At 46.4% G+C, this 27,969-nt stretch overlaps 1 protein-coding gene and 1 long non-coding RNA gene across 3 annotated transcripts in view; one reads left to right on the top strand and one right to left on the bottom strand.

Annotated features, from left to right (window-relative positions):
• The window catches only part of LOC140710469 (uncharacterized), a 286,566-nt gene extending 266,090 nt beyond the window's left edge, over nt 1-20,476 (bottom strand). Inside the window, exon 1 of one of the 2 annotated variants that reach the window (XR_012091498.1) lies at nt 19,506-20,476. This is a non-coding gene — a long non-coding RNA (uncharacterized lncRNA). Of the gene's footprint in view, nt 1-7,921; nt 7,991-19,505 lie in introns of those variants that run through there. The other variant, XR_012091499.1, reaches the window with a different exon arrangement.
• Nucleotides 1-27,969, top strand: part of LIPC (lipase C, hepatic type) — a 163,394-nt gene that overhangs the window by 91,988 nt on the left and 43,437 nt on the right. The gene's annotated exons all lie outside the window — the stretch shown is intronic.

A 27,969-nucleotide genomic window follows, 5' to 3' on the forward strand; every position in this document is an offset into this window, starting at 1 on the left:
AGGAGGTAGGAAAACTTGAGGATGCAAAGAAAAACCAGACATCTGTTATGTCTCTTGATGTTAGGGAGTAGGAGTGAAATCCCAGCTCACCCACACTCCTGGGGTGGCTAGAATTTAATGGGATGCTTGAGATGCATGGGCCGAGGGTGAGGCTGTAGCCAAAGATGCTTGAGGCTGGACCTGAAAGTGATTTAGTGACCAGAGGGCAAGAGCAGGGAGAGAGCTCCTTGCACAGGCTTAGTGACACTACAGCTCTCAGAGTGTGGCAGGAAGAAGCAGGCCCACCATGACATCGTCTCATTTTCTTTCCTTCTCTGCCATTCCCCAGATGCCCCTCACTAATTCATCAGCCCTTTCTTTCCTCCCACACAAGCTGCTCAGCACTTTGGCTCTGCTCTGGGAACATTTCCATTCCTATGCTGCTACAGAACCCACTGTCCCCACCAGATTGGATGCACCTGGACAGCAGGATCGTTACTTAGCTGCCATCCCAAGTTTTACCTGGCACATGTGGGTGCTAGGTAGATATTCCTTCAAAACAAGGAAAGGGTGGTGTCGCATCCCTACTTAGCTCCCACCTTTGGGTTAGTTTGCACATTTTGCATTGAATTCCACGTAATTTTCTCTTGTTTTTTTGTTTGCTTGTTTTTGTGAAAACGTATCATTTAACTTGCCATAGCTCTTGCTTTGAGGTCACAGATGTCACAGTGGTTAACTCCAAGTCATCTCCAAGAACACCATTCCTATTAGGTTAAGGCCCCACCCTTTGGAGTTCTCATTATCTCCTTAATGTGTGAGAACTGGGGGAATATGTTCCCAAATTAAAATAAGTTCTCTACAACTAAGGTTTCCGATGCCGAAGAGAAGGTACAAAATGAGTAAGTCATATTCACTCATGCACTTATACAGTCAAAGAGCAATTTTTAGGGCCCTCCCATATGCCAGACAGCCTGTCAGGCTTTGGGGAGGCACAAAGATGAAGAGGACATGGTTATCAGCACCCCCAAGCAACTCTCAGCTTGTAGAGCTTTCCTAATCATTCAACAGGCATTTGATGAGCCCATGAGGTACTGAAACACTGCACCTGGGCTTTTCTTTTTTAAACACACACTTCTATCAGATGTGCCATGCATCATTGAGAATAGTATATACATATCATAAATAATACGTATAGGCGCTTTAAAAATATTAACTCATTTCATCTCCATAACAACTGAGCGACGGACAATTCATGATTATTATTATGGACAATCTCAACCCTCACAATTCAGACAGTGTTGCTAATCCCATGTCAAAAGGGGGGAAACTGAGGCGCAGAAAAGTTAACTCTCCCAGAGTCACACAGCCTCTTAAGTGTAGAACCAAGATTTTATTTGTTTTCCTGGTGTAAGAGAACTTAGTGGTTTCCTTAAACCCTGGTCAGAATCTGTCACTGGATTTGCCTGTTGTCCATTCAGAGGCTGGAGAAGGAGTGGAGGGGGCAGAGTCCAAGGTAGGACACTAGGAGTCAGGGACAGGTGATTTGTGAAAGGCCTTAGGGGCAGCACCAGCCCCTGGATAACAGGGACCCTGGGGATACCAAGGCATCATTGGCAGGACTCTGGGAGGTGAGGATTTGGTCTGCGTGGGCCAACACCTCGCATCTGATACTAGCACACATCAGCACCCTACTGGACACGTGCAAACAGGCAGCACCCTCTGAGTGTCTCAGCACCAGCACGTCAACCTTCCAATTCACCAGCTCACTCCAGGGAATGTGAGGAGCAGGGTTCCACTGGGTCTCACCACCCAGCCCCTGGGTGGCCCCAAAGGCAGAAGGAATGTGAGTGCTGTCTCTGTGAGCCTAAGTAGGCCCTGCACCTGCTAGAAACAGAGCACAGAGCAAGCGTCTGAGGGCAAGTCACCTGAACACAGCAGTGGTAGAAACCAAGGAGAAGTAGGCATGCCAGTCAGGTCTCCAGCAACCTGAGTTTCCAGGCACAGGGCCCACACCAGGATGGACTTTTATATGTACACACACCCCCCCACACATACACTGCCACACACACACCCCCATACACCCACACACATACACACACCCACACACCCACACACACCCCCCACACATACACTGCCACACACACACCCCCATACACACACCCACACACACCCCCAACACACACCCCCCAACACATACACCGCCACACACATACACCCCCACACATACACCCACACACACCCCCATACACACACCCACACACACACCCCCACACATACACCGCCACACACATACACCGCCACACACACACCCCCATACACACACCCCCATACACACACCCACACACACCCACACCCCCCTACATACACCCCCCCACATACACCGCCACACACATACACCGCCACACACACCCCCATACACACACCCACACACACACACCCACACACCCCCCACACACACACAACCCCCCACACATACACCGCCATACACACACCCACACACACACACCCCCCCACACATACACTGCCACATACACCGCCACACACATACACCGCCACACACACACCCCCATACACACACCCACACACACCACCACACACATACACCACCACACACACACCCCATACACACACCCACACACCCCCCCACCCCCACCCCCCACACATACACCGCCACACACACACACCCATACACACACCCACACACACCCACACCCCCTACACACACACCCCCACACATACACCGCCACACACACACACCCACACACACCCACACCCCCTACACACACCCACCCACACATACAGCACCACACACATCCCCATACACACACCCCCACACACCCCCCCACACATACACCGCCACACACACACCCCATACACACCCCCATACACACCCACACACACCCCCACACACACCCCCACACATACACCCCCATACACACACACGCCCACACACACACCCCCATACACACACCCACACCCCCACACCCCCCTACACACACACCCCCCACACATACACCGCCACACACACCCCCATACACACACCCCCATACACACACCCACACACACCCACACACACCCCCAACACACACACCCCACACATACACTGCCACACACACCCCCACACACCCCCCACACATACACTGCCACACACACCCCCATACACACCCACACACCCCCACACACACACCCCCACACATACACCCCCATACACACACCCCCCCACACACACACCCCCACACATACACCCCCATACACACACCCACACACCCACACCCCCTACACACACGCCCCACACACCGCCACACACACCCCCATACACACACCCACACACACACCCAACACACACACCCCCACACACATACACCCCCCCACACACACCCACACACACCCACACACACACCCCCACACACATACACCCCCCCACACACACCCCCATACACACACCCACACACACACCCCCCAACACACACACCCCCACACACACACCCCCATACACACACCCACACACACACCCAACACACACACCCCCACACACATACACCCCCCCACACACACCCCCATACACACCCACACACACACCCCCCAACACACACACACCCACACACACACCCCCATACACACACCCACACACACCCACACACCCCTCCAACACACACACCCCCCCACACATACACCACCACACACACTCCCCCATACACACACCCACACACCCACACACACCCCCAACACACACACACCCCCACACATACACCGCCACACACACACCCACACACACCCCCCACACATACACCGCCACACACACACACCCACACACACCCACACCCCCTACACACACCCACCCACACATACAGCACCACACACATCCCCATACACACACCCCCACACACCCCCCCACACATACACCGCCACACACACACCCCATACACACCCCCATACACACCCACACACACCCCCACACACACCCCCACACATACACCCCCATACACACACACGCCCACACACACACCCCCATACACACACCCACACCCCCACACCCCCCTACACACACACCCCCCACACATACACCGCCACACACACCCCCATACACACACCCCCATACACACACCCACACACACCCACACACACCCCCAACACACACACCCCACACATACACTGCCACACACACCCCCACACACCCCCCACACATACACTGCCACACACACCCCCATACACACCCACACACCCCCACACACACACCCCCACACATACACCCCCATACACACACCCCCCCACACACACACCCCCACACATACACCCCCATACACACACCCACACACCCACACCCCCTACACACACGCCCCACACACCGCCACACACACCCCCATACACACACCCACACACACACCCAACACACACACCCCCACACACATACACCCCCCCACACACACCCACACACACCCACACACACACCCCCACACACATACACCCCCCCACACACACCCCCATACACACACCCACACACACACCCCCCAACACACACACCCCCACACACACACCCCCATACACACACCCACACACACACCCAACACACACACCCCCACACACATACACCCCCCCACACACACCCCCATACACACCCACACACACACCCCCCAACACACACACACCCACACACACACCCCCATACACACACCCACACACACCCACACACCCCTCCAACACACACACCCCCCCCACACATACACCACCACACACACTCCCCCATACACACACCCACACACCCACACACACCCCCAACACACACACACCCCCACACATACACCGCCACACACACACCCACACACACCCACACCCCCACATACCCGCCCCACACACCCCCCCACACATACACCGCCACACACACACCCCCATCACACACCCCCATACACACCCCCTATGCACACACCCCCCCAAACACACACACTGCACTAGTCCCATTTCCTCAGATGGACATTTTCAGAAGAAAGCCAATGACAATACCAAGCCCGTGACACATTTCAAGATATGACAGGACATCATTTTCCAAGTGGAAAGAAAAATTCTCAGAAAGCCCTGTATACCACAGAAATCCACACACCAGTTTCAAGTCTCATCCAACAGACCGGGCCAGAGTGCAGGGCCGCAGGGCATCCTGGCTGCTGTGAACAAGCTCCCTCCAGACCCCCTCGAGACTCTAGGCCCACCAGCATAAAAGTCCTCTTGACCGTGGGGTCATTCCAGCCCCATCTGGGGTTGTAACCTCTCAGAGCAGAGGAAAATACACATGCTGTTGTCAGGCAGCCCAGCGCAGAAGTGATGACACCTGCTCATTCTAAAGTTCTCTTTTTTATACATTATGACCACCTGTGGACCATTCAGAAAAGAGATGTTTTCTGAGTCTCAAGCAAGTGACTCTTTAAGCCAAATCACAAAGAAATTTCCATTTTGGCCAGTTCTGTTTCTGGATGTCAACGCACCCCTCGCTGTATGAATAAGGGGTGTTCCAGAAGGCTAGGAGCAGCACTCCACAGGCCAAAACAAAACAGAGGGTGGCTTGAGAACCACACTGCTATGTTCAGCCTGAGTCCCAGCATCGACCTGGCCTTCTCCCACTTCCAACAACTCATTTTGTAGCTTTTCGGTTAAGACCAAATTTGGATTTCTTTTTCTCCTCCCAGCAATCTCGAATGTAACAGAAGAAAGGAAATTTCTACCCTTATTGTCAGAAACAAGACAAATAAAAGGCCATCCTCATAAACTAGTATTCCCTTCACCAGACAGCAGCACGTGGAGATAAATCCAAGCACGTGTGTGTAAATCCAAGCGGCCCCATTATCCTACCTCGAGGACAGCTGTGCACGCTGTATCCCGTTTTACATGGCCTGCCATGCTTCTGGTAGCAAAGCAGGAATCTCCCGGTTATGTAGCACCGGGGAGGCCAAGAACAGGCAGAGAAAGAATAGAACTCATGAGGCCAAATATTTTCAGTGAAACCAAGCTACAAAAACCACACTCATGCAGAAGCTGGAGGTACCGCGAAGGCAAAGACAATGGAAATTCCCTTATGCTAGACAGCACAGGTCCCCAATTTTCTGGGGCATCTGCAACTTGATGTGATAGCACTGGGTTTGGAATTGTGAGTGGAGTTGACAGGGGAGGGAGAAGGAATAGGTATCTGAAACTCGATGTGATAGACTGTGAGGCCGACAGTCCACGAATAGACCAGGACCTAAGGGGAAAGGCTACCACTCTATGGCCAGCCATCGGATCCCTGGGCTACAGCAGGGCTGGCGGGAGCAGACAGAGGTCACATGGTGACCCCAGCCTCTGCTACATATGGTCCCAGCTCCCCCACTCACCAGCCATGTGGCCTCAGGCAAATGGGATAATCCCTGTGTCTCAGTTTCCTCGTCTTTAAAAAGTGGGATAATAAAAGATTCATGTAGTTTATAGGGTTGTTGTGAGGATCAAATGATTTAATATACAAAAAAAAAAGTTGAGAACAGGGCTCAACACACAGAATCTGCTCAACAGCTGCTGTTGGTATTGTTGGGGCTGGTGAATGGTCTGCTGGCTTGGTAGGGATGCCTGTGAGGTGGAATAAACATCTCATGAGTATGAAGATAGACTGTTCAGATGATATTCATCTACTGCCTTTGGCATGCTCCTCCCTTTATTGTACCAAGATCTGGTTCCTTCATGTTTCAACCAACCTCAACCAGCCCTTCCTTCTTTGGACTAAGTCTCCCTTTAACACATCCTCAAATGACACGGTTTCCAGTTCCATCACTCTTAGTCACCCTCCTTGGAACAAGCTCGAGTTGCTAAATGACTATCTCTAAAGCCAGTTCCCACCCAAGCCAACATTCCAAGACCAAAACCATCACCTCTATCATGAGTTGAGTATCCTGCTTTCATTAGGGGACTGCAGATTGCATTGACGGGGCTGCAGGCTGCTGGTCAGCCCTGGGGAGTCAGCACTACACAGCCCTGTGAGCTCCCTCCTTACAGGAGGCAGCTGTTGCCTCCTTGTGCCAGAGCTCCTGGGCCTTGGAAAGAAGAATTCCACTGCTTGGGTCTCATCCTTACTCGCCAAGTGGGAGGAACTTCCTTAGAGCAGATGGCAGCCGCCCCTCCCCACTTTGTCTCTGTGGTGTGTGCCCCACCTGGGCTGTGCTTGGGTACTTTTAGTACCTCTTCCTGTTCTTGTCTCAAACACACCTGTGGGGCTGCTTTCCCACCACTGTGCTTCACAACAGGGCTCTCCATAGCCCAAGAGGGGAGAGGCTGTCCAGAAAGGAGACTGCCATGGCATGCTTGCGGCAAGGGTGTTGTTTTGCTCCTTCCATAGATCTCAAAAGCCACAGCTATGCTGGAGGACAGAAATAGAAGCCAGCCACACCCAGCCTTCTTTGCAAGGGCACACTGAATGGGCTCAGTTCTCCTGCCACGACTGAAAGGGCACCCTCCCACAGAAGGCACTTGGCCACTGTTCCAGGACAGTCCAGATCAGAAGAGAGGCCTTTGAGCAGGGCAAAGCAGGTGCTGAGGAGAAGGCACAGTGAAGGTGGCCCAGGCCACTCTGCCTATTCCCTCTCCCTCCCCTGTCAACTGCACTCACAATTCCAAACCCAGAGCCCTAGCTTCTGAAATATCCATGCAGGCAACAAGATTCTTTCTCCACGATACAGACTGCTGAGAGGCTCCCCTAATAAAGCACCAGTGTTCTCCCTGAAGACACAGGCTCAAATTGCACTCTTTTGAAAGCTGGCTGTGTTCCTAACTCCTAAGCCCTGCTGGCTTCCTCTGCCCCCCACCCTGAGGTGGGGGAAGATGCTACAGGTGTGAGGGTGTATTAGTCCATTCTCACAGTGCTAATGAAGACATACTCAAGAAACACCCGAGACCGGGTAATTTCGAAAGGAAAGAGGCTTAATTGACTCACAGCTCAGCATGGCTGGGGAGGCCTCAGGAAACTTACAATCATGGCAGAAAAGGAAGCAAACAGGTCCTCCTTCCCACGGTGGTAACAAGGAGAAGTGCCCAGTGAAGGGGTGGGGGAAGCACCTTATAAAACCATCAGATCTCGTGAGAACTCACTATCACAAGAACAAGCTGGGGAAACCACCTCCATGATTCAATTATCTTCACCTGGTCCCTCCCAGGACATGTGGGGATTGTAGGAACTACAATTCAATATGAGATTTAGGTGGGGACACAGGCAAATCATGAGTGGGGAAACCAGCAGAGCACCAGTAAGTACATTTACCAGTCTGGATCAGCTCAAGAAATAAAATTGGTTTTCACAATGGCTAAACTTTCCCTGTCCTCTTGATAGTATTTCTAACCAAAAGAGAAATATACTTTTCTTTTTGCTTTTTCTTAAAAAAGAAGGAAAGAAGGAAGGAGGAAAAAATGGAAGGAGAGAAGGAAGGAAGGAAGGAAGGAAGGAAGGAAGGAAGGAAGGAAGGAAGGAAGGAAGGAAGGAAGGAAGGAAGGGAGGGAGGGAGGGAGGGAGGGAGGGAGGGAGGAAGGAAGGAAGATGTCAAACTGACTTGATTTAGCTCATTATTAAACATACAAGTAGGATAATTCCCATTCTTGGAATGTGATCAGTCATCTGCATAAGGTCTTGTGACATATCTATGATTGAATTATTTCTTTGAGGATTCAAATCATTCAAAGATTCCCCCGGCCACACACAAATCAGTACTTGCCTTACTTTGGAAAACCAAAAGAGCTCACTAAAGTGGTCCCTCTTATAATAAGGAGAGAGTGGCCTCTAGGACAAAGTTCAGCTTCTACAATTCTGGAATACAGAAAGGGAAGCTGGCTAGCGACTTTAAAATCCATACTCCACCAGGCACTGTGTACAGGCTAAGGGAAAGCTTCCCCTTTGCCCTCTGAAAGTTCACTGAAAATTGACTCGCAGAAGACAGATTAGTAGAAAAAAAAGGCATACGAATTTATTTTAACATGTATAGCATTAGAGGATCCACAGAGAACAATTACCCATTAACCCTTCTTCATAGCGGAAGGGGTGCTGGGGGAAATGTGGCAATTTGAGTGATGGTAAATGATTTTTAGGGGGAGATGACTGGACTTGGGGAACTTACAATGGCCATGGACAAAGTCTGTTGGGACAGTAGAGCAGACAATGACTGGTAAATACTGAATGGGAACCAAAATAGAAAATGATGGTTTGTGACAAAATGCTGTCCAGGTGTGTTGGCAAACTTCAGTCTTTCTTCCTGTGATATGGGTTCAGTTGATGAAAACTCAGGGAGGAGACTAGAGATAATTGTTTCCTTCCTTGGTAGGTCCAGACTTTAGGCAGATAAGGGATGAAGAGATGAAGAATTAAGAGATGGGGTGGGGCCAAGGGTGGGGATTGGGGGTTAAGATCAGAGAGACCCTGAGGCTGTTCTTATTTCAGCATGTCAAAGCACCATATTTTGGGGTAACAGTTGCTGAGCCCCAACAACTGCCACCCCATAATCAAATTAGGCCGATCATCCCCATAGCAATATTAGTCCCGTCCAGTTCCTCTCATGACAAGTGACCTGAACACAGGATTCAGCAAGTCTTACTCACTGTGGTCATTTTGGAGGTAGGGAGATCATTTACCCACATACTTTGGTAAAATACGAAATGCCTTTCCTAGCTGGCTCTTTTCCTCTCCTATAGGCCAACCCCCCATCCCTTTATTAGTATTGAACTGAACAAATTAGTTAATATGGAAACATTTGGATTTATCAACTTTGCTCTGATACAAAAATGTATTCATCCCCAAACTCAGTGCTGAGGGCTGAGAGAGAGTGCCTTATGGCTGACATAGTTCCCAACAAGGTTCTCATTAGTCCCAGTTTTTTTGACACATTTTCCTCCCCATTCACATCCTTCTGCCCTCTCCAGCCTGGGCAGGAAGAACCAACCAACCTGACCTTGGTGCAAGGACTGTGGGTTTTCCAACCCTTCATTCCAGCTAACTTTTTTTTTTTTTTTTAAGTATTCTTCTCTCTATCCTCCTTTCTTCTGTCCTAGGCTTCTCACCCAGCCTCTCTCTGAGTACCACTTGTACACAGAGATCCCTCATTCACAACATCCCAATGTATTTGTCCTGTATCAAAGCAAACCTTATACAGTAGCTCTTTTAACAACTGCTAAAAGAATGAAGGAACAAAACTGAGCCAAATAAAGCAAATATGAAGAGGATATGTATGCAGGGAATGATGGGGAACATATCATCAGAATCCTCTCTTGTTATTATACCCAAATCCACACATTCTCCCCAGTGTTGTCTGGGAAATACATCAATCCACTGTGAATGGTTTAGACAGAACACAATCCATCAAGTTCACCAACTTGACTCCTCCTCAGATGATGAGCCACCTTCTCCATTTCAATTCCAGGGCCGGCCCCAGTCTTCCTAAATGTTCGTTAATTCCTATTAGATATTGCGAAACTCTCAGGTTTTCTGAGTCAGCATAGAATGGTTGGAAAAGCAATCGCTGTAGAATCAAGAAGACTCAGATTGGAATCCTGGAGCAACTACCTACTAGCTACAGGCAGGTTACTCTCTCTCAGTCTCAGGTTCCCCATTTGCAAAATGAAGCAATGCTATCTACTCCAAGGATTGCTGTGAGGATTAAATGACCATGTGCTAAACAAATAGGTGTTCAGTAAATAAATGTATTTTTCTATTTTTCCCTGCAAAATTCACTCCCCATACACAATCTTTATTTTTTTATGTCTTTTTAACATATAATAGCCATACTATGGCTTACCAACTCCCCAGGAAGCCAGGACCCTCTGTATACTCAATGTTTTGCCACATCATTTACATGGATGAAATTGTTTCCTATACTCCCAAATTTGCCCTGCTTGGTGATCAAGAATCACTTCTGTCCCTATTACTAGCGATATCATGTCTGCGTTTGGAAACAGACAAGTGTTATACAAAATTATATAATATGATAGGAATGTTGTCAATGGATATCTATTATTATATTTACCAGTCAAAATTTTAGTTCTTATAACTGGTATCACCAACTATTTGATAACACAGTAGGGTGACTACAATCAATAATAATTTAACTGTACATTTTAAAATTTTTTTAAATTTTATAAAAAAGAAGTTTTTATACCATTGGATCTGTTGGATCGTTAAAAATAAAACAGTTTAGAAAAAGAAGAAGCTATTTACATACTATTTTATTCCATAAGACTTTAACCAGTTCCGCTGTTAATAAAATGTACATGTGCAGAATTGTATTGTTTTCTCCATTACTCAACACACATTTGTTGAGTACCTTCTGAACGCCAACATTGTGCTAGGTGCTGGGCATAGGGTAGAAGACACAACTGACAAGGACTCAACTCCCTGGTATAGGAAACAGATACTTTATTTCTTCAGTTGTAAGGTCCACTGTTGTTCCTATTTAATATCTTTGAATTTGGAATATATCTTACAAATGCTATTGGCTAGGGCATGGTTGTGACATTGATAAAAAGGGCTCTTACTGCCATCACTTCAGTTGACTTGCATGCATTGTTGAGTGATACTGCATAGCTTGAGCTTAATTGCCACTTAGAAGGTTTTTGACAAGACTAACTCATTATTTGCACACAAATAGGCACAGAGACAGAGGTGAGGCATAAATTTGATATTCATCATTAGAGTAACCGTCATCCTATGATTTCTTACAAAGTAACAAACAAGTGTTTTATGAAACGTAATCGCAATATATGAAGCTGTGCTTTACTGGTGCACATGCAAAAGGATTGCCCATCAGGCTGCAAGCAAAGCAACCAACAGTAGGAGAAACTGCCAAACCCTAAAGCAGAGGAAAGAAATCTCCAAACAATAAGAGGCACTGTGACCAATCTACACAAGACTATCACTAAGACATCAGGTTTTAACTTGCAGCTTGCTTTTTTCCTTTTTAGTGGTATGTTAAACAATGGTATATCATACTATTTGTGTATATTAGATTCAATGAAATACTATATTTACTATAATAAACAAGTAAGCAAAACATAAGACCATTACACGTCCTGAAAGGACCTCTCAGCAAGAGTGACACATTGCTAACTAAGGCACATTGTTCCGCGTGGAGTTGGTGACGATAACAGCACTTCCTTCCGGAAATACTTTAGTATACAAAATGCTGACATGTGGTGACATCTCATTTCAGCATCTCAACAACCACACCTGGAAGTCGTTATTATTGTGTATATTTACAGATGAAGAGACTGGGGCTCGAATAGCTTAAGAGACTTCCCTAACATCACTCAGCTAATGCCTGGAAAACCCAAAACTAGAATCCAGGACTTCTGACTCTACGTCTTATGTTTTTCTTCTGATCTACATGAAATTGTACAAAATGCAAATTAAATGATTATCCACAGTCTTGTGTAATTCTGGCATGTTTCCAGCTAAGACTTCTCAGCTGTTCATTCAACTCAAAGGCATCCTTCAGTCCTCTTCCCCATTCTTCTCAGTCTCGGGGATCTGGGGGGGGAATGTGGTGAAAGGAGAGTAATTGAATCCTCACTAACTGCAAGGCCCAAACTCAAGGAGATGCAGGCAATAACTCATTCCACTGAATTTACCATTGCATGTACCCATACCTAGGGCTCTCCAGGGATGGCATCAGATGCTGCAGGAACATGAATGATAAATACCATATCCCAAGGATTAGGGCCCAGGCAAGTTCTCAGGGGAGAGCTATACATAAGACTGGTAGGACCCACTGTGTCCAGAAGACAAGGGCACCATGCGGGTTTGCATGAGCAAAGCTAAATTGGTGCTGACAACTGGCAACAGGTATTGAGAGTCTTTTAAATGTTGATGTCACTTAGTCTAGCAATCCCATTTCCAGGAATTCATTCAACGAGAATTAATCTGGGAGGTAGAGAAAGGTCTATGAATAGGATTGTATCACAGTATGGTTTACATCTGGAAAAAACAGTGGTTGTAATTTAAGTTACAACAGTAGAGGGTTGGTCAAATATTATAATTCTGGTACAACCATACATTAGGATTCTCTCTTGCCAATTATTGATGTCATGCGGAAGTGTTCAAGACAAAACATTGAGTTATAAAATCAGGATTCTAAATTATATATATACACACACACACACACAATTAAACTCAAACATCCACATGGAGACACACATTGCATTTTAAAACCTAGAAGGAAATCATAACCATAATACAATAGTTATCTCTGATTATGGGAATACAGGTAATTTTTATTATTTTGGTGATTTTCTCTAAGTTTTCTTTTTTTTTTTTTTTTTTGAGATGGAGTCTCAATCTGTTGCCCCAGGCTGGAGTGCAATGGCATGATCTCAGCTCACTGCAACGTCTGTCTCCCAGGTTCAAGCGATTCTCCTGCCTCAGCCTCCCCAGTAGCTGGGACTACAGGCATGAGCCACCCAGCCTGACTAATTTTTGTATTTTTAGTAGAGATGGATTTTACCATGTTTGCCAGGCTGGTCTCGAACTCCTGACGCCAGGTAATGCACCCACCTTGGCCTATAGAACTATTGGGATTACAGGCATGAGCCACTGCACCTGGCCATTTTTCTCTAAGTTTTCTACAATGTTTTATTTCGCTTTTTGTTTGTTTTTTGCTTTTTAAGACAGAAAGTTCACCCAAATCAGAGGCAGGAATAGAGGTGAAAAATGGGGATGGGACCTTTGAACCAGGAGCAATATGAGAAAGTGAGAAGGATGGCTTGGGCCGGCTGGGTCTGCGAGACTACCTGGAAAAGCCACGGCAATCACAGCCAACAGGGTGACATCTCCAGATCCAGCAGTCTTTTAGGAAGGCAGACGGAGTCTCAGACCCATCCCACCCATCTTAAAGTGGCCTGGTCACTGGGTCAGAGCTTCAGCAAATGAAGGCGCCCTGGGATGAGTTGCCAAATATGGGTTGAGCAACAGCGGCACTGGAACGAGGTAGGAGGCGGGGAAAGGGGATGAAAGGTAAAGCCCTGCCCCTGTCCTCAAGGTACTTACAGTTAATGTGAGGAAGGCTGACAGCCATAAAATGATGCCCTATAGCGACGGTTGTTCCACACACATCCTCCAGACCCCAGTACAAAACCTCCGCCTTTCATCTCTGTTATACTGGGCAAAACACAAAGCATCAACAACAACAACAACAACAAAAAAGAAAAACTACATAGAAAAGGAGACACACAGAAGAATACAGAAAAGCGAAATCCTCCTCCAAACTGATGGATGTTTCATCCCAAAGGACGCTCGACCTTTCTCAGGCATCCTGCCACTGAAGAAGTCAATCATTCACGGCCCACGGTTCCTAGATTCCGCTCAGCACAGTCTGGAATCAAGGAGTTCATTTAATGGAAGCTTAACAGATTCAGATTTCTCTAAAATTCCACATCCCCTTCTGCCAAGAAGCTGCTTTGAAAGATGACACTCCCTTGATGTGAATTTGCAGCCTGCCCCATTAACAAGGCTTCAGTCAGAAAACATTTTTAAATCAACCCTGTTCCAGACACTTGCTCCCAAGGACAAACTAGAAGAAACTCTGCACCAGCTCAAACCTTCCGAGCACTTTGATGATCAGAAATGAGGGGAAATATTAGAACAAATCTTATTAATCCAAATATTCTCAACAATCTTCAAAGCAAACCATTGCTCTGGGCTGCAGAAAGCAGAGCTCATGCAGAGCCGGCCCTTTCGGTCCTAACTCCTGTTAGCCAAGCCAGTCTCCTAAAAACAGACCTCAGAACAACACAGGGAAACATTCAGAATCCAACATGATGGGAAGAAAAAGGAAGAGGAAGCAGGTAAATGAAAGAAGGAGGATGAGGACTGGAGAGCTGACTACTTAAACTTTTAGCAGTTCCCTCAAATAAAAGGATAAGGTGTTGCATGCCACACTGCCTCAAAGCAACCCCCTCAGTTCACTGTTGTGCAGCTGAGAATTCTGGAGAAACCCCACAGCAGCGGGCATCTACGTCCTGGCTCTACTCACAAGAGACTGAGAACCACAAAACTCCTCACCATGCACATTTCTCTTGGGTGTGGTGGGAGGGGCATTTCCATTTCCAAACCTTGGGGCCATTTACTCTTAGATACACAAACATCTCCTCAGCCTTTGCCAACTTCACCCAGCCAGAAAGCCATAATGCAGAATTAGTAGCATTTCAGTCATTTCCGTGACGAGCTGGTGACAGGCTGGAATATGATGAGTGAAGCAATCAGATGTTGTTAAAGGAAACAGGCATAAGGAGAGAATGACAAGAGTGGTACAGTAATAAGCATCATCATAAAAGCCCCCATTGGCATCAAGTTTATCATCGCCAGCATAACTAACGGAGCCAGAACACCTGTTTGTAATGGGGATTCCAGTTCCTCCACTTTCTAGGTGTGGCTGAGCACGCTTCTCGCCCTTTCTAAGTCTTGGTTTAGCATCTGTGGAAGGTGGATAGCAATCACTACTTCATAAGATTGTTTAGCGATTACAGTCAAATAACGTCTATAAGGCAATTTGCAAAGCGTTAGCGGTACCAGTAGTACCAGTAGTAGTAGAAGAAGTACTAGTAGTAGTAGTAGTAGTATTGGTATTACAAGGAGTATTTTATATTATTTCAACTAGGATTATGCACTATTTCATTACACCCTTACCTCATAGAGAAGACATTTTTAATGCTATTTGATTGAAAGTAGACCAGAGACTCAGAAAAGTTAAACATCTTTCCTAGTAAGCATAAAAAGTTAATGCAGGCCGAATGCAGTGGCTCATGTCTGTAATCTCAACACTTTGGGAGGCCAAGGCAGGAGGATCACCTGAGGTCAGGAGTTAGAGACTCCAGCCTGGCAAACACGGTGAAACCCCATCTCTACTAAAAATACAAAAATTAGCCAGGCGTGGTGGTGCACACCTGTAATCCCAGCTACTTGAGAGGCTGAGGCAGGGGAACAGCTTGAACCCAGGAGGCAGAGTTTGCAGTGAGCCAAGCTCGTGACACAGCACTCCGGCCTGGATGACAGAGTGACACTCCATCTCAAAAAAAGTTAATGCAGAAATAAGGCTGTATATTGGTTTCCTATTGCTTCTGTTAACAAATTACTACAAATTTAATTAGTTAAATTGACACTATCTTACAGTTCTGCAGTCAAAAGTCCTAAAATTAAGGTGTCGACAGAACTGTGCTTCTTCTGGACACTCTGAGGACAAAATCTATTTCCTCACCTTTTTCAGCTTCTAGAGGCCACCTACATTCCTTGGCTTGTGGCCCCTTCCGATATCTTTAAAGCCAGCAGCATAGCAACTTCCAATTTCTCTCTCTGATTCTAACCCTCTTGCCTCTTTCTTATAAGAACCCTTGGGATTACATGGGGTCCATTCAAAGAAACCAGGATAATCTCCCCAACTCAAGATCCTTACCTTAATCACATCTGCAAAGTCCTTTTGGTAACATATTCTAAGTTCTGGGGATTACGATGTGGACAAATTTGGAGGTGGTCATTATTCAGCCTACCACAAACTGAATCTTGTTCTCCAGAATATAGCTATTTGAAGCAGGAATGGGGGTTTCGTTTGTTTGCTTTGCTTTAAACTCTTTCATTTCTTTACTCAGCAAATATCATAGAGCAGCTACTATGTGCAGGGCACATTTATAACTTATAACCTCCTCTCTGGATATAACCACATCAGAATCAAGCTTCATTAGTGTGATACAAAAGAGGTCTTTACATATATATATACATATCACTGAAACCCATACTTTAAGAAACAAAAAGGGCCTTTGGAGATCATCAGCCAACCCCCTTATTCTATAAAGGGGCAAACTCAGACCCACAAGAGTAATACAACTTTCCCAGCGTGAAATAGGGAGTTTGTGAGACGTAATGAGGGCCTGAATTAGATCTGGAGGAAAAAAAAGTAAATGGAGGCATTTTTGAGAAAAACCAGTGAGCTGACTGGCATTGGGGTAGGAGAAATGTAGGGGTCAAGGGTGCCTAAAGTTCACGGTTTGGGGATGTCACTCATAGAGCTGGAGACAGACAGTAGAGGAAAGACACTTTCGAGGGAAAATATGTATTCAGTGTGTTCTAGAACTCAGATCTCTTCTTAGTGTCACTGTGAAAGTTTCCATTACTTCATCTCACTTCCAATTCTCTCATAAGCACGAACACAGGGTTGTAATCATTGTGTGACCACCACGTGTCAGTGCTCTGTGTTTCTTGCTGACACCTGGCTAGGCTTTGAGGATAAGATTTTTGTCCCAACGTCTACCAACCTACAAGGAGCCGAAGGCAATGGGATTTGCTGCACATCTCTGCCTGAACCTTAGAAGTGCTGTCCCATTGTCTTCTGGTAGGCCTTGTTTCTGGGGAGATGTCTGTTGAATTCTTACCTTTGTTGCTGTGTATGCAGTGTGGCTTCTTACCTCTGCCTTCTTTTAAGATTTTTTTTTTTTATCACTGGTTTTCAGCAATTTGATTATTCTATGCCTTGGTATAGTTCCCCTCACATTTGTGTGTGTGTGTGTGTGTGTGTGTGTGTGTGTGTGTGTGTTTCGAGATCATTGATCATCTTGGATGTATGTATTTAGTGCTTTCATCAAATTTAGACATTTTTCCACCATTATTATTTCTTTAAGCGTTTTTTCTGTCCCCTTTCTTATCTCCTTTGGAATCTTCAATTACACATATATGAGGCCTCTTAAAATTGCCCGACAGCTCCCTGATGTTCTGTTAATTTATTTTCAGTCTTTTTTCTCTATGTTTCATATGGTTGGTTTCTGTTGCTGTGACTTCAAGTCCACTAATCTTTTCTTCTGCTGTGTGTAATCTGTTATTCATCCCACCCAATGTATTTCATATCTCAGACATTGATTTTTCAATCTCTATAAGTTCAGTTTAGACTTCTTAGAGCTTCCATATTTCTTCTTAGCATGCTTACATTTTCTTCTACCATCTTGAATAAATGAAATATACTCATAAGAACTGTTTTAATGTTCTCGATGACTAATTTTACTATCTATAACAATTCTAGGTTGGTTTCGATTGACTGATTTTTCTCTTCATTGTGGGTTGTATTTTCCTGCTTCTTTGCATGTCGGGTAATTTTTGACTAAATACCAGACGTTGTGAATGTTACCTAATTGGTGCTGGTCATTCCTACATTATTTTAAACGTTCTTTAGCTTTGTCTTGGGGTGCAGTTAAATTACCTGCGAATAGCTTGACCCTTTTGAGACTTGCTTTAAAACTTTGTTAGATGGGACCAGAACAGTCTTTAGTCTAAAGCAAATTTGCCCCTTGATTCCAAACACTGTTTATGTTGTTAATGATTACAATATGATGACAAAATATCCATGTCCCACACTATTTCTTACTAAGTCTCCCTTCAACAACTGTATTTGAGTAGAACCGTTGACTGCCTCACCTCAATCTCCTGTGTATTCACAAGGCAAAGTTCCCCAAGGTTTTAACAAATACCCAATGTTGCTTTGGTGCCAGCTTGCACTGTACCAGGGCTCTTGCCTCTCATAGAGAATTGTGCCCCTCTCTCCATTATGTGGCACAGCACATTGAGTTCAACAATGTTCTATCAGACTGATGCTGCCGTAACACTGCATATCTTCACCCAGGAGGGGCGACAGCCCTAAGCCTCTTGTGTGGCAAAATAAAATCCAAGTTTCAGTGCTAAAAAGGCCCTGCTTTTCTGAAGCGAACCCCTTCAGAGGTCTCACAAGAATTTAAAAGAGAATTTCTAGACCACAAGTTTCAGTGTGGAGAGCTGCAGGCTTAGAGAATTGCAGGGATGTTTGAAGCCCTGCCCACAGTTCCAGGAAACACCCTTTGTATATGAGCTCCTTTCCCACACAAATGTGAGAAGGAGGCTATGACCCTGGAAATTGAACACAGGGAAACAGAAACTCCGCCAAAACTATTCTTGCATTGATATTAGACACAAAAATACCCATATAAGCTTGATTTGCTGTCACAGTCAAATAAAATAATAGCATGTAAGCATTTCAAAGAGATTCCACTGACATTCTCACTTGTGATTCTGACAACAAGCCTGTAAGTAAGAAAGGCAGGCGTCACAGCTCCTAAGTGACAGACGAGGAAATCAGCCTTGCAGAGGTTAAGTGATCTGAACAAGGTCAGACAGCTAGTTGGTGCAAAGTGGGGCCCTGAACCCAGATCTTCTGACTCTTGGTCAAGAGCTCTTTTCATTCCGCCCTGCCTCCTCTCTTACTGTATCAGAAAAGGGAACAGCCACCAACTTCCTGTGCTGACCCTAGACCAGGGCTTCTTGATCGCAGCACACTTGACATTTCGGGCTGGGTAATTTTTTATTATGAGAGGCCGTCCAGTGCATTGAAGGGTGTTTGGCAGGATCACTGGCCTCTACCCACTAATGCCAGTAGAACTCCCCTTGCCCCCTGTTTTGACAACCAAAACTATCTCCAGGTGTTGCCATGTTGCCAAATGCCCCAAGGTGGGGGGAGGTAACAGCAGAGCAAACTCACCCCTCAGTTGAAATCCACTGCCCTAAATGATGCCTGAGAACGCTGTCCACGTGTTTGAGAAAGCAGCAGTCATTACGTTAGTTCTGTAAAAGGAGAAACAAAATCGAAAGAGGAACTTGTGCTGATACCAGTGAGTCTGGGACCATGAAAGTTGGCCGTGACAGACAGAATTGTGCAGCACCAGGGAGTTATCTAAAAAGTTCTCTTCTGGGCCACCCTCTGAACTTAACCTTTTGTGTTCTCACTGCACTCCTTCAGGCTCAGTCAACTCTGCAAAACCCAACCCACTTTCCAAGGAAACGTTTCTGGAAGGTAACATGGAATTAGTTAATGTGCTAAGAGGCAGAATAAAGGGGTTAAGATGCAGGTTCTGCACATACAACAATGTGAATGAACCTCACTTAGTGTTGGGTGAGAAGAGCCAGGCCCAAGGGAGCAACTATTGTATGAATCTACTGACTCGAAGTTCAAGAGCAGGCAAAACTAATCTCCGGTGATGGAAGTCAGAACAGTTACATCTGATGGTGGTGTTGCCTGGAGACACGTTTCATAGACTAGAAATGCTCTCTGCCTTGATCTTGGTGGTGGCTACACCAGTTGTAAACATAACAGATATAACACTCACAGAGCTATACACAGGATTCATCACCGAGAAAGAAAGAGAAAGAAAGGAAAGAAGAGAAAGAAAGAAAGAAAGAAAGAAAGAAAGAAAGAAAGGAAAGAAAGAAAGAAAGAAAGAAAGAAAGAAAGAAAGAAAGAAAGAAAGAAAGAAAGAAAGAAAGAAAGAAAGAAAGAGAGAGAGAAAGAAAGAGAAAGAAAGAAAGAAAGAAGAAAGAAGAAAGAAAGAAAGAAAGAAAGAAAGAAAGAAAGAAAGAAAGAAAGAAAGAAAGAAAGAAAAAAGAAAGAAAGAAAGAAAGAAAGAAAGAAAGAAAGAAAGAAAGAAAGAAAGAAAGAAAGAAAGAAAGAAAGAAAGAAGGGAAAGAAAGAAAGAAAGAAAGAGAAAGAAAGAAAGAAAGGGAAGAAAGAAAGAAAAGAAAGGAATGTTGACTGTAGAACCAAATTGTCTGGGTTTAAATTTCATCCCTGAAGATGACTCTGGTTACCTTAGAGCATTTTGTGGGAAGTTAATAAACTACACAGGGCGTACAGGAAGTGCTCAATAAGTATTTGCACCATTATAATTAAAAGAACTATACTTCAGCTGGGTGTGGTGGCTCACGCCTGTAATCCCAGCACTTCGGGAGGCCAAGGCGGGCAGATCACTAGGTCAGGAGATTGAGACCATCCTGACTAATACAGTGAAACCCTGTCTCTACTAAAAATACCAAAAAGTTAGCCGGGCGTGGTGGCGGGTGCCTGTAGTCCCAGCTACTTGGGAGGCTGAGGCAGGAGAATGGTGTGAACCCGGGAGGCAGAGCTTGCAGTGAGCACAGATTGTGCCATTGTACTCCAGCCTGGGCGACAGAGTGAGACTCCGTCTCAAAAAAAAAAGAACTACACTTCTAGCCAGCCAGGCAAAGTGAAGGATTAAGAGAGCTACTCTGAATTTCTCTGCTGCCCCCTCCGCCTCACCTCCCATGCATTGAACACAGAGTGTATATGTAAGTCCTCCCACGGCAACCATCAAGACAGGCACATCTGCCCTTTTTCTCTGTCTTCTTCAGTTCCTTCTGGGTTCTCTCTGGAGGCTTACTTAGGAGCTGCCCCTGTTTGCAGAGCTCTTCATCAATAGACTGAGTATTTACAGAATAGCGCAGTTTTGATTAAACAGTTCATTTCACTGGAGACTGGGGTGGTGTATTGTGTCTCTGGAGTTATTCTCAACATCAGCAGCCCTTGCTCTTAGCATCCGTTTCTTTACATTTTTAGGTAGAGCATAAGAAGAACTGCAGTGAAACAGATCAGATCGGGGGCAGGTGGGATTTCCTTTTACCTTTCCCCCGCTATTTCTCGGTGGATTTATCCCATTATCTTTGCTGCTATTTGCTCCTTGCTATCTTTTATTCTTCTCTTTTGAAACTGGCTGAGTCAGAAGGAAATAAACAAATGCAACAGTGTGTGGAAAGAGCATTAGATGGCATGTCCAGCAACTCGGACTCTACATCCAGCATCTAGTTATGTGATTGATTGATGTGTGTTTTAGCTTTTTGGCACCTCAGATTTTGGGCTGTTTTTTGGTTTTGTTTTTAATCTGTTAAATGAAGTCATTGGTCTAGATTTTTGGTCTCTGAATGTGTGTCAGCCATGGAAACTTTCCTACAAACAGACTCTTCAAGCAGAAAATGATAAAACCTAAAATCAACTTTGGGATGAAACCAGGTGGGCGGGTAGTGAGGAACCCACCCTTTCATCCTCTGTGTCCTCTCCCATCTCCCATAGCAGCCCCCAAAGTAGTTCCACAAGATCCTTGGCCTTGGGATCCTAAAGCACAATGTCTAAACCATTAGATGTGCCTATTTAGAAACTCCTTTCCTGCTCTTAAAGTGCTCAGCCCTCTCCCCTACACATAAATTTAGCCTTGCCTCCATGAGAGCAGCGAGGACTAGCCTTCAGAACCCCAGCACACAGAGGTGTGTGTGAGCCCAGCTCTACGGTATACAAGCCCATTGGAAAGCTGCCCCAGACAGAATTTCCTCAGTTGTGTCCTATGGACCATCAGTGCCAGAAATGCTTGGCCAAAAAAGGAAATACGGAGGGTGAGGGCAGCTTGCTTCAAAGTGATTGAGGTTGAGAGCCACTGCATATCATCTGCCCCTACTAGAGATTAAATTCACAGTAGCTTCTTTTCTCGGACCAGCAGGAAACCTGATTAATGTTGCTTAATACAACATTTCCCAAATTTATTTGGCCACAAAACTCCTTTTTCCCCATAACTGCTATTAATATCACAAGAAACAGTCTGAGATCAGAAAAGGCAATTTTTAAAGACTGAGTTATAAGGCTCAAAATAAATGAGGAATTCTAGAAAAGGAAGGGAAGAGGGACAAGAACCCTGGTTTGGGGTCTGGATGAGGGCAAAACAAGGACCATCCATGATTCCAAAGAAGATCCAGATCTTGCTTGTTGTCTGTTGGTGCCTTTCTATCAACTTATTCCTAGAGGGCAGACAGAGGCAGGAGGTGCTGTGTTGGTGGCCAGTGGCTCCTGACCACAGGAAGGGGACTGTGGGTGTAAGAAGTGAAGCAGGGCAGGTCCCTGCCTCTGTTCTCCCCTTCCTCCTGGCATTGGCTCACTGTGACAAATCCTTCCCTAGGAAGGGCAGAAAATGAATTATCTGTTAAATCAATTCAACAGATGACCCACCTCTGTGCAGGCCTTGTGCTGGGACCACGAAGATGCGTAAGACATGCACACCTTAGAGCCCAGTCACGAAATGGAAAAGTAAACAGCCCCACCCTCGAGGTCTGAACAGGGGACTGGGGAGCACAGAGAGGGGCCCCTCCCCTGACCAGCTGTCAGGAGAACTGTCCATACATTCTGATTCCTCCAAGATTGAGGGCTAAGGTGTAGGAAGACGAAAGAGGTTCCAAGCAGAAGGAATTGCAGGAGCAAAGGCACAGAGGCACCCCGTCCTGTGAGCAGCTATGGCCGGAGCCGTGTGTCGTGGGGTGGAGAGCGTGTGAACAGAGGGGACTGGAAGCGGATCCTCCCAGGAAGCAGTTGCAGGCGTTCATGCTACAGTGAGTTGCTGATAGTAGGAGGGGAAGAAAGAGGAAGGGGGTGTGGAAGATGACTCAGTGGGGGTGAGCCAGTGCCTGGAAGAGAGGAATGTGTGAGCAGAATGAGGAAGTTAGAAAAGCTGGTTGGAGGTAGGAGGTGGAAAGACAAGTTCAGCCCTCAACAAGTTAAGCAGGTTATATAAGAAGTCCAGGCATGGATGACGATGATCATAATCATGATGGGGACGATGACAAAGATGACTAGGAACTCTCTGTCATCTCTCTCTCTCTCTCTCTGTCTCTCTCTCTCTCTCTCCCCTTCCTGGTTGCGGGAGTTTGCAGGGAGGCGGGAGGTTGTGAAGAACAATAATCAGAAGAGAGTTTGTGTGTTCATCAAAAAACACCTGGGGCAGGTAGAGTTGGTGCTAGCTTCTCCATCCATCCCTGACACCCCAGCCCCATTCATCATTAAGCAGAAGACAGGCTGGGCTGGCCCAGCTTGGTCCTGTACCCCCACCACCTCAGAACCCCGCTGGTCCATAGCAAGGATCCCTTCTCCTTGACTCTCCTCCTTCCCTGTGACTCGCCTAAGCCTGATCCTACACCTCCTATCCCAGCCACCGCCTCAGCCTCCTCCACCCCCAGCTTGGGATGAGCCACCTCCCTGGCTGGGTAGCATGGGATGAGCCATCTCCCTGCAGAGGCAGAGAACCAGTGACACTACACACAAACCAAGGCCATGCTGCAAACAGAACACCAAGGCACCTTCTCTTAGGATGCATTATATTCGGGGTAGATGTTGAATTCTAGTAACACATTCCCTGGGGTGTTTTCAAATCCAAACACACTGGAGCCTTGTTCCAGCCTCCCTGTGGGCGAAGGCCCCCGGGCTCACCTCCAGCCTCAGGCTGGCTCTGACTGCTGCCCTGGTTCCATCCTGGCAAGCGGAACCGAACAGACCCGACTCACAGCCCCCAATGCTGCCGGCTGCAAGCTCTGCTGACTCCAGCCTCAGGCCCCTGCTTACCTGCTTCTAAATCCACATGCTCCTGCTCCTTCCCGCCCCTGCTGGCCTCTCAGAATGCACTTCTTTCTGCCAAGACTTCAGGCATTGCTACGGCCCGCCCCATCTTTACTGATTTCGGGGCTCTGTCCCCTTGCAGAGCCCGTCTCATTGCCACCCACATCTGGGACAGCAAAAGACTCCTCAGTTTCCTCCAGAGTTCAGTTTCTTCCAAAAAGCTTGGCACATCTTAGCTGCCAGTGTGAACTGTGAGCTCCCAGAGATGCCCGTGGCACTTTCCAACATTCGTCACTTTTGACACATCTAAAATATCCTAGCTCCCAGAGCTGCGTGAGCACCAGCCCAGATGGACTGGCTGCTGGGGAAGCATCGGTCTCTCCAGGGCCTCTGAGAAGCCTTGGGGCAGGAGGGGGATGTCTGACAAAGCTTCCTAACTAAGGAGCCCCACTTCCTCTCGCTTTGGGCGCCCCTGCCAAATGAGCGGGCACCTCCATGTTCAGCAGCCCTTGCTGCCCGACTTCCAAGCTCCAAGCCAACTTCCTTCCACAGAATTATCTGCACCTTGGTTCCTGGTGGCTCCAAGTACTTTGCCATCTGCCGAGTCAGTTCTGCCAGAGAGGAAGCAGCCAATGTGGGGAGTTCTCTGTGGGGGCCACCTTTCCTCTCTCAGGTCACCTTTACTCTCAGAAGGAAACTGACCCCCTGACCTATTAAATAGCTGAAATCAAGGGCTACTAGGGCCCAGGTAGGTGAAGGTGCAGCTAAAGGCATGAAGGCCAGCATCTAGCTAGGCAGTCAGGTCAACCAAGAAGACAGGTGAGGTGAGTGGACCCTTTGGCCCCACAGTCAGACAGTGAGAGAGCTACACCCAGAGTTCTCTGGGGCACGAAGGGGCTGCAGGGGTAGGTGAACGGCATCCAGAGAAATAGATATCATGGAAAGTGCAAGCAGGAAATAAGCTGGGATCTTTTTTTTTTATTTAAAATTATTTTTCAGGCCAGGCACAGAGGTTCACGCCTATGATCCCAACATTTTGGGAGCCCAAGGCAGGAGGATCACTTGAGGCCAGGAGTTTGAGACCAACTTGAGCAACACAATGAGGCCCTGTCTCTATGGGAAAAAAATAATAATAATTAGCTAGTGGAGGGGTCTAGTGGCATATGCCTGGGATCCCAGCTAGTTGAGAAGCTGAGAAGGGAGGATCGCGTGAGTCCAGGCATTCAAGGCTGCAGTGAGCTATGATCACTGCGCTCCAGCCCGGGCAACAGAGCCAGATCTTGTCTCTAAGAATATAAAGAAATAAAAGAAAAGAAATTATTTTAAGGAAGTAAATACTCGCATGGCTCATAAATTAAAATAATATAAAATAGAATAGATTTGCAACATCTTAACCCCATCCCGTGACGTCCATATCCATTCCCTCCTCCCCCTCTCCCACCATGGGTAACCACTTATATTCATCTCATCTGTATCTTTCCAACATTTCTTTATGCAACTGAAAGCCAATATGGAGTTATTTACTTATGCCCCCACCCTTCCCCAAAAGGTATCACACTTTAGATACCGTTCTGCACCTTTGGTCACTCTGCAGTACGTTCTAGAAATCTTTTCAAATCAGTACAGTGTTTCTTTAGTCAAGCTGCAAAGTATTTCATTGAGGGATATGTCCCATTTCAGCTATCTAGACTCTAGATGGACACTTGGGATGTTTCCAGTATTTTACAATTACAGACAATCCTGCAATGAATGACCTTGTATTAATTTCATTTCATACGTATGCAGATACAGCCACAGGGTAGATTCCCATGCAGGAAATGCTCAGTAAAGAGAAAATGCATTTGTAACTTTCAGAGCTGTTGCCAAATCCCTCTCCATTGGAGTTACACCATTTTGCATTCCTGCCAGCATCTCCTTCAAGGTGTGTGGTCACATTTTTTAATGTTTAGCAATCTGAGGGGTGAGACTTGTGTCTCGGTATAGTTTTAATTTGTATTTTTCCTCTTAGGAGTGAGGTTGAGGATCTCCTCATATGTTAAAAGGCCATTCATATTCCTTTCTCTGTGAAATGGCTCCTCGTGTCCTCTGTTGGCCCATTGTTCTGTGGGTTGCTGGTCTTGTTCTCCTTGATTTCTAGGCATTCTATAGATATCAAGGAGATTCGCCCTTTGTGTTATGAGTTGCAATTATTTTTTCTTGCTTTGTTGTTGATTTTTTGCCTCTACCTAGGGTTTTGTTTTTTTTTTTGAGACAGAGTCTTGCTTTGTCTCCCAGGCTGGAGTGCAGTGGTGCGATCTCGGCTCACTGCAAGCTCCATTCCCCGGGTTCACACCATTCTCCTGCCTCAGCCTCCCAAGTAGCTGGGACTACAGGCGCCCACCACCAAGCCCGGGTAATTTTTTGTATTTTTAGCAGAGACGGGGTTTCACTGGGTTAGCCAGGATGGTCTCGATCTCCTGACCTCATGATCCGCCCGCCTCCGCCTCCCAAAGAGCTGGGATTACAAGCGTGAGCCACTGCGCCCGGTCTTTTTTTTTTTAATTTAGTTGGTCATGCAGAAGTTTTTTGTTTGCTTTAATGTAGTCTAATTTAACAACCTTTTGCAGCTTCTGAATTTGGAATCGCAGAGGGAGGTTCTTATTCAAAATGTTATGAAGGAATTAGGCCATATTTTTTTCTGGTAATTTTATGATTCCTATTATTTCATTTAAAAATTGGATTCCTTTGGAGTTTTTCCTGATGTCTGATGAGAGGGATGGACCCAACTTATATCTTTTCATCTTTTTCCAGATCTCCCAATACTGTTTTTAAAATCCATCTTTACTCTATCCTAGCACACGGAGAAATTAGATTTCCACTGCCCAGAACAACCTGGCCAATAAGTCACTTCTATCAAATACTGAATTCAAACGTATGCATTTGGGAGTTCTGGGTTTCTATTCTGCTTCTTTATCCATGTTCCTATATACACAGCTTGAATTACTGAATCTTTATGGTACATTTAGTATCAAATAGGACACAACTTCCCCCATAGTCCTTTTTAGTTCGGAGCTCCCCTGGCCATTTACTGGCAAGCTGAGCTCTGTCACTGGGGCTCGCCTTGCTCACTGTCATGTTTTATTCTCTTCTCTCCTATAAGGAAGCCAACATATGCCTATAGGCATCCAACCAGGGAAAGAGGCAAGCACAGCCTGCTCCCCAAACAAGGCAGAGGCAGGGCTGCAAGGCCTTCTGGGAGAGTCCCAGTAGGCCATGTCTATGTACCCCTTTGAGGCCGGTGTTCTGGGGAAAGGCCAAATAGGAGATCTATGTCTTCCTGGAGGTTTGGACTTTGCCCTGAAGATTCTCAGCACTGACCTTCTGGTCCATCCAATCTGTTTAAATGAAGGTGATCCCAGATAACCTCAACATAAAGAGTTATCCTGTCTGATATTCTGTCTCCTCATGATTTGTTACTGATCAGGGGCAGAAGAACCCTTCAAGGAGGAAGATGTTATAATAGCAACATCAATCCCTACTTCTACTACCACCAATGCCACCATGGCCACCTTTATTCATTGAGAATCTGCTATATACCAGGCACGGTGGGAGGTACTTTACCCGTTTATCTCATTTACTTACAGCCCCATGAGGAAACCATCTGTAAACTTACCCAGAATTGCGGCTCATTAGTGGCAGAGCCAAGCTTTAGATCCCAGCCTGGTTCCAAAACTCATATTCGTCACCACTGGGCAACTTCTTCTCAGAATGATCCGCCACCCTGTGATGATGCAAATTCCCAGGC

The sequence above is a fragment of the Chlorocebus sabaeus genome, chromosome 26, assembly GCF_047675955.1.
Source record: "Chlorocebus sabaeus isolate Y175 chromosome 26, mChlSab1.0.hap1, whole genome shotgun sequence".
In the NCBI taxonomy this organism is placed as follows: Eukaryota; Metazoa; Chordata; class Mammalia; order Primates; family Cercopithecidae; genus Chlorocebus; species Chlorocebus sabaeus.